The 15,889-nt window shown below is 37.2% G+C and overlaps 1 protein-coding gene across 10 annotated transcripts in view; it reads right to left on the reverse strand.

Moving 5' to 3' along the window:
• SEL1L2 (SEL1L2 adaptor subunit of ERAD E3 ubiquitin ligase) overlaps positions 1-15,889 on the reverse strand; it is a 121,734-nt gene that overhangs the window by 80,170 nt on the left and 25,675 nt on the right. The window lies entirely within an intron of this gene.

Raw genomic sequence — 15,889 nt, forward strand, 5'->3', positions numbered from 1 at the left:
TGCCAAGCTTCAGCATGTGGATTCCAAGGTTTCCCGGAGCATTAACATCTAGCAGACAGAAAGGGAAAGAGCACAGAAGAACATGTGCAGAAAGGGCTTTTGTTTTGTTTTTTGTTTCATTTGCTTTTTTTCTTTTCTTTAATGGGCCAGACCTGGAAGTGGCACACAGAGGCAAACATTTTCCATTGGCTGGGACTGTCACAGGGTCTCACCCAAATGCCAGGGGAGAATGGAAACAATCTATCTGGACACCATGAAGAAGTACACATGGACTTTGATGAACCTGCAGCATTCTTTGGCACAATGGGGTTAACATATGTCATTGGCATTAAAGGAAAAATTTTCAATTCAAAAATAGCCAATAGCTTTGGTGAAGAGGCAGTACAAATTCGGCAAACACCTCTGATTGTATGGTGCTATTCTTCCTATCTCCTTCTATAGAAGCCATGTTTCTGGATTTTGATTCCTTTCCTACCCACTGAGAGTGGGAAGGGCAACATCCATCTGGAGTATTAGGGAACCCCAGAAGACAGCCCTTCTCTAACTCTATAAGGCACCCAAAGATTATGTAATTCAATAACAGGTATTTACTAAGTGTTTATCTCAGGCCTTTGTCTAAGAACTGGGGAGTCAGCCATAAAAAAAAATTCTCTGCACTCAAAAACTGATGTTCTGGTGGGGAAGATAATAATCAACTGATAAAAGGAGGTTTTTTTTCCCTGTTAGAATATCATTTGTTAAAACTAAGTCTCTAAACATCTGAAAATAATTAATATACCATATCAATAGAATTAAGGACAATAACCACACAATCATCTTAACAGATGAAAAGCACTTGACAAAATCCAGCACCTCCATGATAAAAATACTCAGTAAACTAATATAGAACATAACGTTCTCAACCTGATAAAGGCCATCCATGAAAAACCCCAGCCAGCATATATGGATTTGTTTCGTTTTGTTTATTTAAATTCGAGTTAGTTAACATACAGTGTAATCTTGGCTTTAGGAATAGAACCCAGTGATTCATCTCGTATGTATGACACCCAGTGCTCATTCCAAAAAGTTCCCTACTTAATGCCCATCACCCATTTAACCCATCCTCCCACTCACTTGCCTTCCAGAAACCCTCAGTTTGTTCTCTGTATTTAAGTCTCTTATGGTTTGCCTCCCCTCTGTTTTTATCTTATTTTTCCTTCCCTTCCCCTATGTTCATCTTTTTTGTTTCTTAAATTCCACATGAGTGAAATAATATGATCCCCATCTTTCTCTGAATGACTTATTTCACTTAGCACTATACCCTCTAGTTCCATTCATATTGTTGCAAATGGCAAGATTTCATTCTTTTTCATTGCCGAGTAGTATTCCATTGTGTATGTATATCACATCTTCTTTATCCATTCATCAGTCAATGGACATTTGGGCTCTTTCCATAATTTGGCTATTATTGATAGTGCTGCTATAAATATTGGGGTGCATGTGCCCCTTCAAATCAGCATTTTTGTATCCTTTGTATAAATTCCTAGTAGTGCAATTGCTGGGTCCCAGGGAAGCTCTATTTTAATTTTTTGAGGAACCTCCATACTGTGTTCCAGAATGACTGCATCAGTTTGCATTCCCACCAGCAGTGCAAAAGTGTTCCTCTTTCTCCACATCCTCACCAACATCTGTTGTTGCCTGAGTTGTTAATTTTGGCCATTCTGACAGGTGTGAGTTGGTATCTCACTGTGGTGTTGATTTGTATTTCTCTGATTATGAGCAGTATTGAGCATATTTTCATGTGTCTGTTAGCCATCTGGATGTCTTCTTTGGAAAAGTGTCTATTTATGTCTTCTGCTCATTTCTTTACCGGATTGTTTGTTTTTTGGGTGTTGAGTTTGTTAAGTTCTTTATAGATTTTGGTTACTAACCCTTTATCCAATATGTCATTTGCAAATATAATCTCCCATTTTGTTGGTTACCTTTTAGTTTTGTTGATTGTTTCCTTTGCTGTGCTGGAGCTTTTAATCTTAATGAGGTCCCAATAATTCATTTTTGCTTTTATTTCCCTTGCCTCCAGAGACAAGTCAAGCAAGAAGTTGCTGCAACTGAGGTCAAAGAGGTTGTTGCCTATTTTCTCCTGCAGTATTTTGATGGCTTCTTATCTCATACTTAGGTCTTTCATCCATTTTGAATTTATTTTTGTGTATGGTGTAAGAAAGTGGTCCAGTTTCATTCTTCTGCATGTTGCTGTCCTGTTCTCCCAGCACCATTTGCTAAAGAGATGGTCTTTTCTCCATTGGATACTCTTTCCTGCTTGTAGAAGATTAGTTGGCCATATGTTTGTGGATCCATTTCTGGGTTCTCAATTCTATTTCTTTGATCTATGTGCCTGTTTTTGTGCCAATACCATACTGTCTTGATGATTATAGCTTTGTAATACATCTTAAAGTCTGGAATTGTGATGACTTAAAAGGAGTTTTTTGTTTTGTTTTTTATTTAAAGAGTAGGGATAGAATTGATAAAAGTTGCGTTATTTGACATCGGATAGTTAGGGACAAGTTCTCTGATAAAATTTGAATAGACCCCTATGTGGGTAAGAAGGGGACAGTTAATCCTACAAACACTGCAGGAAAGAGACTTCTGGCAGAGTGATAAGTAAAAGCAAAGGCCCTGAAGGAGGAGCACACTGTTGTCAAGTAAGTAAGATGGAGTAGCTGTAGCAGAATGGGGGAGGTGGTAGTAAATAGGGCAGAGGCAGCTCTGAGGCCACCATCATGATTGTGAATTGTGTTCTGTGTGAAGGAGAGACTTTGGAGGTTCTGAGTGGAAGAGTGATACTGACTGACTTCAATTGCAAAAGAGTCACCCTGGCTGCTATATAGAGAATATCATACATTGGGGAAAGGGTGGGAAGAGGGAAGTTCCTGAGCATTGATGGTGGCAGTAAAGAAGATGGTAGGGTGATAGTGGATGGGTTCTGAAGGTATTTCAGAAGTATTACTGACAGAATTTTCTGTTGAAGGATTTATAATGTACATTTTAGTTTTCAAACAGCAAATGCAATGGAAGTCTGTTTTTAAACTCTAAGTTTAAAGTATGTGCTTTGCAAGTATTTTTAAACTCCTAATGGCCATTAAGGACCAGCCATAGCTCTCAATCAGAGTGACACGGTGTTCCAAAATGCCTTACCTCGCCCTCCTGTCTCTTCACTTCCCTGTCTCCTGAAGATTCATGGCTGCATGAGTTTTTCTTAAGCATCTGTTTGATTATATCACTGCCCAACTCAGAAACCCTCAGTTCCCAGCAACAACAGTGTAAAATCAAACGTATTTGGACAGAATCTAAGATTCTTCACAGTCTAGCCTAAAAATGTCATAGTAACCTTACTTGTTATTACTCCCACGCCTACATGGACATCCACAACAGCCAAACTCTTCTACCCTCTGTTCCCCAAACAGAAGGGCTTCTTTCCTACTCTCTCGCCCTTGCTCATTCAGTTTTCATTGCTCCCTCTTTCTTATTTTCCCAATATCACTCCTTGCTCTCAGGCCTACCTCAAATTCCTTCTCCTCAAAGCTCTCCCATTTCACTCTGGCCCACAGTGATTTCCCTTTCCTCTGACCTTCTGGTGTTTTCCCCTCTTGGTTAGCAGTAGCTCACTGCTCTATGGTCTCTACAGCTGAGATCATTCTATGGCATACATTTCATGTTTTATCTACTCAATTAATTATAGATGCTTTATAAACCTTTTTGTATATTTCTCATCTCAAGTAGAATGCCTTGAGGAAACGGGATCCTAATGAATGTATGGATTTATTTGGGGGAAATCATTTGTTTTCTTAATGCATAAGAAAGGTAGAAGCATCCTCTCTTAAGAGAAATTAAACCATCTGTGGGCTTGGAGGAGTGAAGGTTTGAATTTATCTTGCTATACATTTAATCCTAATTTATTTGTGGTTAGATCATGTTTTTTGTCGCTAGACACATTTCCAAAGTAGGATCTAGTCCTATGACACTTGCCTGAAAGCAAAAACAAACACACAAAAACAGTACTGGGATGCAGAACACATTTTTAATAGCTTCCTGTTTAAAAGAATAAGCCGTCCGCTAAGACTAGAGGCTTGACTTAAAGGTTTTTACATCGTATTGTTTGGATGATAATTAACAAGTTTTACTTTTAAAACAACACACAAGTTTACTTTTTTAAACACAAGAAACATTGATAACTTGTTAATATATGAACAGATAACTTATTCACAATTGTTCATAATTAATCATACTCCAAAATAAATATGTTACAGATTTTAAAAATTTCATTTACATTTCCTTCTAAGTATTTTCTGTTCACCACTAATTAGCTGTGTCTAACTGTGGGCAAGTTAATTAACGCCTTTGTGACTCAGTTTACAATAAATATAAATAGTAAATGTAAAATGGGAGTAATAATATTGCCTACCTCACTGGATTGATGTAAGGATCATACAAGTTCACATATATTAATATGTGAAAAGCCTTATACATAGTAAATAATATATATTATCTATTATTATATTGACTATATATGTCCTCTGTAAATAAATGTTATTGTTTTTCTGTTTCATATTCTAAACTACTAGGATCCAGGTACTTTGGCTATTTAATTTGCTTTGTTCATCAATGAACTATGAGGTCTTCAGCTTGGGAAATCAGAAAACATTATTTAGTTTTGTGAAATATAGTTTTTTTATATCCTAAGCAGAATATCTAAAAACCTTTATACTAGCAGAAAATACTCCTATTCTATATATTTTCTGGCCTAATTTCACCTAAGGGCAGTGAGCAGTAATTTTAGCATATACTAGGATCCCACTGCTGCCAGAGATGTATTTGATGCTGATATAAGTTAGACCCCTAATTTTCAACAACAGCAATATGACTAGTGTTAATGGGGCTTTCATAGCCTCCTCAAATAGTTTCTGGGAGGCAGTAGGTATGAAATAATCAAGTAATGAATCAACCTTGTTCTTTTTTTTTTAATTTTTTTTATATTTATTTATTTTTGAGACAGAGAGAGACAGAACATGAATGGGGGAAGGTCAGAGAGAGAGGGAGACACAGAATTTGAAACAGGCTCCAGGCTCTGAGCTGTCAGCACAGAGCCCGACGCGTGGCTCAAACTCATGGACTGCGAGATCATGACCTGAGCCGAAGTCGGACGCTCAACCAACTGAGCCACCCAGGTGCCCCTCAACCTTGTTCTTTAAGAGCTATAATAATCAGTGATTCATCGTTCAATGCATTTATCCTGGACATTCATAAGGAATTGAAGATAGACTGGCAGATAAGACAGGGGATTCTGATCTTATGGAGCTTCCATTTGTCTGTGAGAAGACAATAGCCAGTAAACAAGTGAACAAGTTAGTGTCAGGTGTGAATATATGTTATGAAAAGATTAAGACAAGGAGATGTAAAGAGTGAAATGCAGGATGAAGAGGGATTGGTGAGCTAATTCAGATTGGATGCTCAAGAAAAGTCTCAATGAAGATGTGACTTTGGAGCCAAGAATTTAGTTACAAGAAAGCAGCCCTGCATAGTTACAGGGGCAGAGCATTTCAGGCAGAGGGAACAGCAAGTATCAATGCTCTAACGTGGGAACAAACTTGTATGGTCTAGGATTAAGGCTGAAGTAGCTGGATGAGTATTAGCTAGGGGAGAATTGTAAAAGACAAAAGGGGTCACATCATATAGGGATATGGTAAGGGGTTAGCATTTTATTCAAAAGATAAGAGAAAGACATCAGAGGGTTTTAAGTGACATGTTCTGATTTATATTTTAGAAAGAAAGGACATTCTGGATGACATGTAAGGAGGAGACTGCACAGGATTAAGAGTGGGAGCAAAGCACAGTTCAGAGACTACTGTAGTCAACTAGGTGAAAGGATGATGAGATTCGAAGTGTAGAAGCAACGGAGATAAACTGGGCAAACTTAGGATACATTTTGGAAGTAGTGCAGCTGGAGATTAGATATGGACGGGATGTAGGGATAAGAGAAAGGACAAAGTCAAAGATAACTTCTTTGGTGAGACTAGTTGAGTGGATGAAGAGTCTAGTTGTAAGGATGAATAAGAATGGGGAGCAGAGGTGAATTTTGGAGAAGAGAATCAGTTTCACTCCACCCAGACACATAACTGTATATGTGGTAATGTTTCCAAATTGTGTGACTATATATGAAAACCAACTACGTTTGTTTGTTTGTTTGTCTCAGAGGAATAACTGCGAGCCATGTTTGCTATGGAATGAAAAGAGAGTATCATTCCTTGCAAAAGGGCGATAGGTGTGACGGTAAAGGACTGGCAGGTAAGGATTCTTTGCCTACCAATCAATGACTTTTCCCTAGGGCTCAACAAGGGCACTTCTTGCTTTCCTTAACTATCTTTGTCCCTTTTTCTTTTCTGGCTCACATGCCCCAAAACAGTCACTGTTCCTTGTCACTGTGTAATACTCTAAATTCTGCTGAAAAACTTCTCTGTATAAAGAGCATGTGAAAGATAAGAGCTATTGAAAACATCAGTGAGAACAACAGTAATGGCAATCCCAGATGAGGTCAGCACCTCCTCCTTAGTGGCCCTTGTTGAGGTAAATGAATGAGGTGCTACAGGGTTGTGGCAGAGAGAGCAACACAGGCTGCTGTCTCTGGTTTGGCAAGAGGGAGGAACTAGATTTCCACTTTCTCCACTACATATAGATGTGGATTCCATATCCTATGTGTAGACCACTATATTTCCAAAGAGTATGAACATTAGTGCTCCAGGCATTATCAGAGAAAACCCAAGTTATGGAGAAAGCCAGGAGAACGTGAGAAAAAAAGAAGAGTTTTCCTATAAGAAAACTAGGTTTCTCTAGGTCATTGGTTCTGAGTATGGTCTCTGGGGCATCAGCATCAGCATTACGTGGGAATCTGTTAGAAATGCAAATTCTCAGACCCACTCAAGGTCTACAGAATCAGAAACTCTGAGGGTAAAGCCCAGCAACGTGGTTTAACAAGTCCTTCAGGTGATTCTGATACATGCTAAAGTTTGGGAACCCTTACCCTGGGTAAATGAAGAAGGTAGTCAGACAAATTAAAATGGAATTAAAATACAGAAATAAAATAGTACAAAAATTTATATCACTCATCAGATAGTGAAGATATTTACACATATTGCAAATATTCACACTGATGTTGTTTGGATTATGGTTTTAATCAGCAATTTAAGGCATATCAGATTAGTCAAGCTTTGTAGGCCATCTTAAATAAATGTATATAATATTTGAAAAAAAGGGACCGTCACTTTTGAACTTGAAAATCTCACTGTTTTAGTAGTGTTTTCCCCTTAAAGTAAGATGTTATTTATGAGATGCTTATATTTAAGTAAATATGTTTTTAGTGATGGTTTTAGTGTCTTTCATTTTTCCCAAAGTATTTTCAGTTAAGGATATAAAACAATCTTAGAATACTTTTTCCTAATATACCTAAAAATTAAAAAAAAGACAGCAAAGCAAATACGACAATAGCCACCCTGAGTTAAGAGAATAGTTATCTCTTACAGAGAAGAAATAACTCATTCATCAGTGAAAACATTTCTTTTTCCTAGAAAAGACAGTGCTAATTATTTTTTTTTGTATTTGTACATCTACTGTCCAAAGTCGCCAAATAACAATAATAGACAGCTATACAAGGATGACTTTTGAAATGTAGGAAAATGGCAAAGTAGAAAGTAAAAGGGGAAAATAAAATAGCATTAGTGATACTAATGATATGGTGCTAGCATAACACCTCTGTTAATCGATAAATGCATCATAAGGGTAGCTTTCTGAAATTAAGAGATGATCAAGAACTAGTACACACTGGAATATTTATATTCTGCATTTTTACCTGCAAGGAGCAGAAAATTATATTTCAACCCATAGCCATATTAAGTATTCATGGTACACGTGATAAGTAAATTAAAATCAAAAGGAAACTCTAGAAAACTGTCTTTTTTGTTACTAGTTTCAGCATCTTTTTTTTTCTAATAAATTTCACTAAAGTTATTGACAAATAGTTTATATTTTGTCTCTGATACAAATATTGCTCAACAATGACATTCTTGGGGTGCCTGCGTGGCTCAGTCAGTTAAGTATCTGACTCCTGATCTCAGCTAAGGTTATAATCTCTGGGTCCTGAGTTCAAGCCTGGCATTGGGCTCTGCCCTGGGTGGAAGCCTACTTAAACAAACAAAAGAAATCAACCAAACAATGACATTCTTTCATTTACAAACATTTATCAAGCACTTATTATATTTTAAAGATTAATTAAGGCTTTGAGATATAAGTGAAAAAGTGAAGTGTCTGTATTCATGGGGGTGCCCATGGGTGGCTCAGTTGGTTAAGTGTCAGACTCTTGATTTTGGCTCAGGTCATGATCTCCAGGTTGGTGAGATTGAGCTCTGCATAGGGCTCTGCCCCGACAGCATGGAGCCTGCCTCAGATTCGCACTTTCCGTTTCTCTCTTCCCCTCCCCCACTCACATGTGCAGGCACTTATGTGCGCACGTTCTCTCTCTCAAAACAAATAAACTTAAAAAAAAAAAGCCTGTATTCATGGAGCTCAGTTCCCAGAAGTAAGTCAAATATGAACAATTACATAAATACATAATGACATGTGGTGATAAAACATATGAAATTTCAAAAGAAATTTCAATTAAAAAGTGATGGAGTATGCTCTTTTAGAAAGGTGTTTAGGAAAAATTTTGTTTATGCAGAAGAATGAAACTACACCACTTTCTTATACCATACACGAAAATAAACTCAAAATGGATGAAAGGCCTAAATGTGAGACAGGAAACCATCAAAACCCTAGAGTAGAAAGCAGGTAACAACCTCTTTGACCTCAGCTGCAGCAATTTCTTGCTTGACACATCTCCAAAGGCAAGGGAATTAAAAGCAAAAATGAACTATTGGGACCTCATCAAGATAAAAACCTTTTGCACTGCAAAGGAAACAATTGATAAAACTAAAAGGCAAATGATGGAATAGGAAAAAATATTTGCAAATGACATATCAGATAAAGAGTTAGTATCCAAAATCTATAAAGAACTTACCAAACTCAACACTTGAAAAACAAATAACCCAGTGAAGAAATGGGAAGACATGAATAGACACTTTTCCAAAGAAGACATCCAGATGGCCAACAGAAACATGGAAGGATGCTCAATGTCACTCATCATCAGGGAAATACAAATCAAAACGACAATGAGATAGCACCTGACACTGGTCAGAGTGGCTAAAATTAACAACTCAGGAAACAACATATGCTGGCGAGGATGTGGAGAAATGGGAACCTTCTTGCACTGTTGGTGGGAATGCAAACTGGTGCAGCCACTCTGGGAAACAGTGTGGAGATTCCTCAAAAAATTAAAAATAGAATGACCCAGCAACAGCACTACTAGGAATTTATTCAAAGGATACAGGAGTGCTGATGCATAGGGCACATGTACCCCAATGTTTATAGCAGTGCTTTTAACAATAGCCAAATTATGGAAAGAGCCTAAATGTCCATCAACTGACAAATGGATAAAGAAGATGTGGTTTACATATAGAATGGCATACTACTTGGCAATGAGAAAGAATGAAATAATGCCATGAGACATGGATGGAACTGGAAGCTATTATGCTAAGTGAAATAAGTCAGTCAGAGAAAGACAGATATCATATGTGGATCTTGAGAAACCTAACAGAAGACCACAGGGGAAGGGAAGGGGAAAAAATAGTTACAAACAGAGAGGAAAGGAGGCAAACCATAAGAGACTCTTAAATACAGAGAACAATCTAAGGGTTGATGGGGGGGAGGGGAAAATGGGTGACAGGCATGAGGAGGGCACTTGTTGGGATGAGCATTGGGTGTTGTATGTAAGCAATGAACCACGGAAATCCACCCCAAAAACCAAGAGCACACTTTACACATTGTATGTTAGTCAATTTGATAATAAATCATATTTCAAAAAAGGATGTTTTTACACCTTTAACTATAAAAAAAAATAAATTGGTTATGTCTTAAATAAAAAAAAAGTTAAAAAAATTTTTTTTTGTATTATTTTTTTGAGGGAGAAAGATGAGCAGATACCTGAACGAAGTATGAATTGAGGGCAACGAGCCATTGATTACCGGGCAGATCATCCCAGGTAGAGAGAAGAGTAGGCCCTGTGGTAGGGACAGGTAGGTAGGTAGTTACTTGAGTCTCTAACTAGTAACTAGAATCTCTAGTATACTAGAGTATACTAAACATACTATGGAGGCCAAGATGGCTGGAATGGAGTACATAATGGGTAGAGTGGTCAGAACTTAGATAAAGAGCAAAGAACAGGTCATATAGGGCCCTGAAGGGCATGGTAAAGACTTTGACTTTATTTGATGTATAATGGGACACATAATTTGAGATGAAAAGACTGCAGTAGGGTAAGAATGTAGGCAGAACCAGGGAGTTGACCATGGAGTCTAAATAGGTGATGTTGGTGCCTGGTGGTAAAGTAGTTAAGTGATTAGAATAAGGATATATTTTAAAGACCAAAGTAGCTGTGTTGTTGGGTCTGAAAGAAGTGGAGTGTGACTTTAATCATTTGGTGAATGAAGGAGCCATGTACTGGTATGAGAGGTGCCAGGGGAGGAACAGGTTTGGGGTTGACAAAAATCAACATGTCAACTGTCAGATGCCTTTTAGATGTCTCAGTAGAGATTTCTAAGCCACATTCAGGCAATCTGCATCTGGAGTTGACGCAGTGTAGATGTATAGATGTTGGTGAAAGAGTGGGTGAAAGGATGTAAAATCACTCTTAATACTCTTATTTTTTCAAGGAGAAAAAGAAAAACAGCAAAGTCATTGGCTGAGAGTGAGGGATGGATATGTTGGATTTTGGGAAGACGGAGAAAATATGAAACAGTAGCCTTAGAAATGGGGGACAATTAACTTGACAAAGGAGATGTTAAGGTTTGCAGAGAAACACATGCCTACTTGAGGTTTGTGGTCAGGAAATTAACATGAGAATGGCTGTGTTGATTTCCAGCCACATTTCAGCTACCAGGTCCAAGGACTGAGTGGTGGATAACTGCATTCAGTCAGGGTTGAGGTTTACCACTAAATTGGATGGAGTGCAAGAAGGGTAACTAAATGGAAGGTCTATATGAGGCAGTGATTTTACAAGACCTTCAAACCCTTCTCTATAATTCCCAAATTAAAAAATATTTGAAAACCCAAAGCTTTTTAAATAGTCTGGTGATGACAATCAGTTGGTAGGAAAACCTGTCTGGATCTGACATGAAGTTATTTATGTTGTTTATTTACTTCTTTTAATGTGGATATTCATATGTTTTACTGCATGAATAGTAGTATGTTTTAAACAATATATTTCCTCAGTCTCTGTTGGAAGTCTCCTATAATCTATGATATGTATGTCTGTGTATGTAGTAGTATATTTCCATTATTAAAAAAAACAACAACCCTGAATTCTGCCTCACTCTTGCAATAAATTGAAGAGGAGAGAACACTTCCCAACTCATTTTATGAGGCCAGTGTTACCCTGATACCAAAGCAAGACAAGGACACTACACCAATATTCTTGATGAATACTGATGTAAAAATCTTTGATAAAATACTAGCAAATACAACTCAATGGTACATTTAAGGATTATATAATATGACCAAGTAGGATTTATTCCTGGAATGTAAGGATGCTTCATCATACAAAAATCTATTATATAATATACCACATTAACAGACTGCAGGGGGAAAAAACCCCACGTGATCATGTCAATTAATGCAGAGAAAGTATTTGACAAAATTCAACACCCTTTCATGATCAAATAACTCACAAACTAGGAATGGATAGAAACTACCTAAAAATAACAAAACCATATATAAAAAAATCCATAGCTATTAACATATTCAACAGTTAAAGACTGAAAGCTTTGCCTCTAATATTAGGAACAAGGCAAGGATGCCACTCCACCACTGCTATTCAGCATACTACCAGAAGTCCTAGCCAGAACAATTAGACAAGAAAAAGAAATAAAAAGCATCTAAATTAGAAAGGAGAAGTAACATTATCTCTGCTTACAGATGACATGATCTTATACATAGAAAACTCTAAAGCTTCCACAAAATATTGCTACAATGCATAAATTTAGCAAAGTTGGAAGATAAATCAGCACACAAAAGTCAGTTGCATTTGTATATACTAACAATTAACAATCCTAAAAGAAAATCAAGGAAACAGTTCCATTTATAACAGCATCAGAAAAAAAAAATAAAGTCGTTAGAAATAAACTTAGCCAAGGAGGCAAAAGGCATACATTGAAAACTACATGATTTTGCTGAAAGAAATTAAAGAAAATAAAAATAACTAGAAAGACATCATGTGTTTACAAAGTGGAAGTCTCAATATTGTTAAACTGTTAATACTACCCCAAATGATAACAGATTCAATGCAATCCCTATCAAAATATCAGTGGCTTTATTTTTTTTTTAAGAAATAGAAAAATTCCTCCCAAATTCATTTGGAACCTGAGGAACTTTGAATAGCCAAAACAATCTTGAGAGATAAAATCAATGTTGTATGTCTCACATTTCTTAATATGAAAATGTTTTGGGGCGCCTGAGTGGCGCAGTCGGTTAAGCGTCCGACTTCAGCCAGGTCACGATCTCGTGGTCCGTGAGTTCGAGCCCCGCGTCAGGCTCTGGGCTGATGGCTCAGAGCCTGGAGCCTGTTTCCGATTCTGTGTCTCCCTCTCTCTCTGCCCCTCCCCCGTTCATGCTCTGTCTCTCTTTGTCCCAAAAATAAATAAACGTTGAAAAAAAAATTAAAAAAGAAAAAGAAAATGTTTTACAAGCTACAGTAATTAAGACAGTGTAGTAATGGCACAAAGACAGATGTGAAATAGAGCAAAAAACTAGAAAGTAACTCTCCCATATTATAGTCAAATAGTCTTCAACCAGGATGTCAAGACCACTCAGTGGGGGAAAGGACAGTCTTTTCAGCAAATTTGGCTGGGAAAATTGGATATCCACTTACAAAAGAATGAAGTATACTACACACACAAGCTAACTCAAAATAAATTAAAGACCTAAATGTAAGACATGAAACCATAAAGGTTCCTAGAAGAAAACATAGGGAAAAGCTTTATGTTATTGGTTTGGTGATGATTTCTTGGATACGACACCAAAAGTGTAGGCAAAAAAAGTAAAAATAGATAAGGTAAATTGGACTACATCAAAATGTAAAGTTTTTCTATTTAAAGGGTACTATCAACAGAGTGAAAAGGCAACACATGGAAGGGAGAAAATATTGGCAAATTATATACCTGATAAGTGGTCAATATCTAGAATATATAAAGAACACCTACCACTCAACAATACAAAATGAAATGATTCTATTTAAAAATGGGCAAAAGTCTTGAATAAACATTTCCTCAAAGATGATGACCAATAAGCAAATGAAAATATGCTCAAAATCACTAACCATTAGGGAAATGCAAATCAAAACCACAATGAGATACTACCTCATACCCATTAGGATGGTTACTATAAAAAAAGAAAACCAACAACCCAGCAACATAGAAACTAACAAGTGTTGGTTACAACGTGGAGAAATTAGAATGCTTATGTACTTATACCTTTCTACCCAAAAGAACTGAAAGCAGGATATCAGCATAGTTGTACACCCATGTTCATAGCAGCATTATTCACAATAGCCAAAAGTTGTAAGCAACCCAGTGTCCATCAATGGATAAATGGATAAATGAAGTGTGGCATATACATACGATGGAAAATTATTAAGCTTCAGAAAGGAAGAAAATTCTGACACATGCTACATGAGGACAAACCTTTAGGACATTATTCCAAGTGAAATAGCCCAGTCACGAAAGACAAATACTGTATGACTCTACTTATATGAGGTACCTAGAGTAATCAAATTCATAGACAAAAAAACTATAATGGTGGTTGCCAGGGGCTGAGAGAAGTGGAGAGTTTTTCTTTTATGGCTATAGAGTTTCAGTTTTGCAAGATGAAAGAGTTCTGGAGACTGGTTGTACAACAACGTGGATGCACTAACAAACTGTACACTTAAAAATGGTTATGAGGGTAAATTTTACATACATTTTACCACAATTAAAGAAACAAAAAAAAAAACCCTCTTGAGTTCTGAAACACATTTGTTCCCAAGGTGTTGAAAAAGGAACTGTGCTCCTGTAGCTTAGTCCTCAACTCTAAGCTAAGTAAGAAGGCAAATGAAGATGTGAATGGAATGATAAGCAGTGAAAGGGGCACATGGATTTGAGGTCCTGGTGGGATTACAGCATTCATGGAGTAACTTGGAAAGCACCAGAGGTCTTCAGAGACTTGGGAGCTTAACCATTTAATTTGGAAAAGACAGTCCAGGTTATGACCATGAGAGTGGAGAGTAGAGTTATTGGAGCAAAAACAACCGCTAAATAATGGGACTGAGAATCTAGAATTCATGGATACAGAAATATTCAAAACTTGGAGAGAACCACAAGCTACTTCTCCGTCCTCATCTCCTATTTCTCCCAGTGAAATGTAGCAATAAGGAAAGGGAACGATATTTACCATCCCAACTAGGACCAATATAATTGTGTTGCGGGAGAAAAAGCTTGAGAGGCCTGCAGGGGAAGTTCTCAGGACAAAACTAGATTTCAGTTACAATGAAGGTAAAGGTAACATTTGGAGGAGAATGACCCCAAGATAGGTGATCAGAAAGAAAGAAAGAGTCCAGGGAATGGAGAATCCACCCATTTTAAAACCAAAGTCTTCGGGAGATGGTAGTAGTATATTAATTATCTCTGTAAACCCTTACTGTACATGCCACATGCAAAGCATTGCACTAGAAAAGATTTAGTGAACTGAAATTACTTTACTCTGGCTGTATTGTAGCATGTGTGTAAGGAACTTTGCATTAGAGAGATTTAAAGTCCTTGTTATTTTCACTTCTGCTGTCTGTGCTCTATGAGGCTGGTACCAAGGAAATTAAAACAAAACAAAACAAAACAAAACAAAACAAAACAAAACACAGATACTCCATTGGAAGTGGGTGAGATATACAAATAGTCTACCCTGGCATGTTTTCTCATCTTTGACATCAAGACATTGATTTTGTTTTTTCAATATTTTGAGATCTTTTAGTAGAGTTTATGTCTTTTTTGCTTGGCTATACAAGGGTAGAGCTGGGGTCCTTTCTATTTTTACTATTATGCCTCAACTACTAATGCTGGCATTGGGGAGGATACTTATGGGCCTGATAAACATCCTTGGTCTCCAGAAACTCCTTAATTACAAAGGGCACTTTCATTTGTCATTGGGCAGGCACTGCATATCACAAGATATCAAGAGCCCACAAGGGAAAGTCAGATGACCTGAGGAATTGGTGTCTTTTTACTTTCCACCTGCCTAAGGACAAACTGTGAGCTTATGCCAAGGTCACTTCTATTTCTGCAGATAATAATCCCACTGATGATTATGGGATGTTTTGGTTATGGTAATGGGGAGGAGCTAAATTTGGAGGAATTTAGAAAATGTTACGATGTAGAGAGGAATTTTTAATTTATACAAACATTTTTTCAAACTTTCCTCCTTTAATCAAGATTTAAGATTTATTCATTTATTCAATAAACATTTATTTAATGCCTGCTATGTGCCAGGCACTGTTCTAGTTGCTGGGATAATAGCAGTGAACAATATAGACAAAACACCCTGCTCCCATGGAATTTATATTCTAGTGGAGGGAGAATAAGAACAAACATAGCAAAATATGATGTTACACAGTGATAATTCTGAGAGGGAAGATGTAGCAGGGAAGGGAGACAGAAGGTGTTGTGATGGGGCTTGCAATTTTAAATAG

This window comes from Acinonyx jubatus, chromosome A3 (assembly GCF_027475565.1).
Source record: "Acinonyx jubatus isolate Ajub_Pintada_27869175 chromosome A3, VMU_Ajub_asm_v1.0, whole genome shotgun sequence".
Taxonomy (NCBI): Eukaryota; Metazoa; Chordata; class Mammalia; order Carnivora; family Felidae; genus Acinonyx; species Acinonyx jubatus.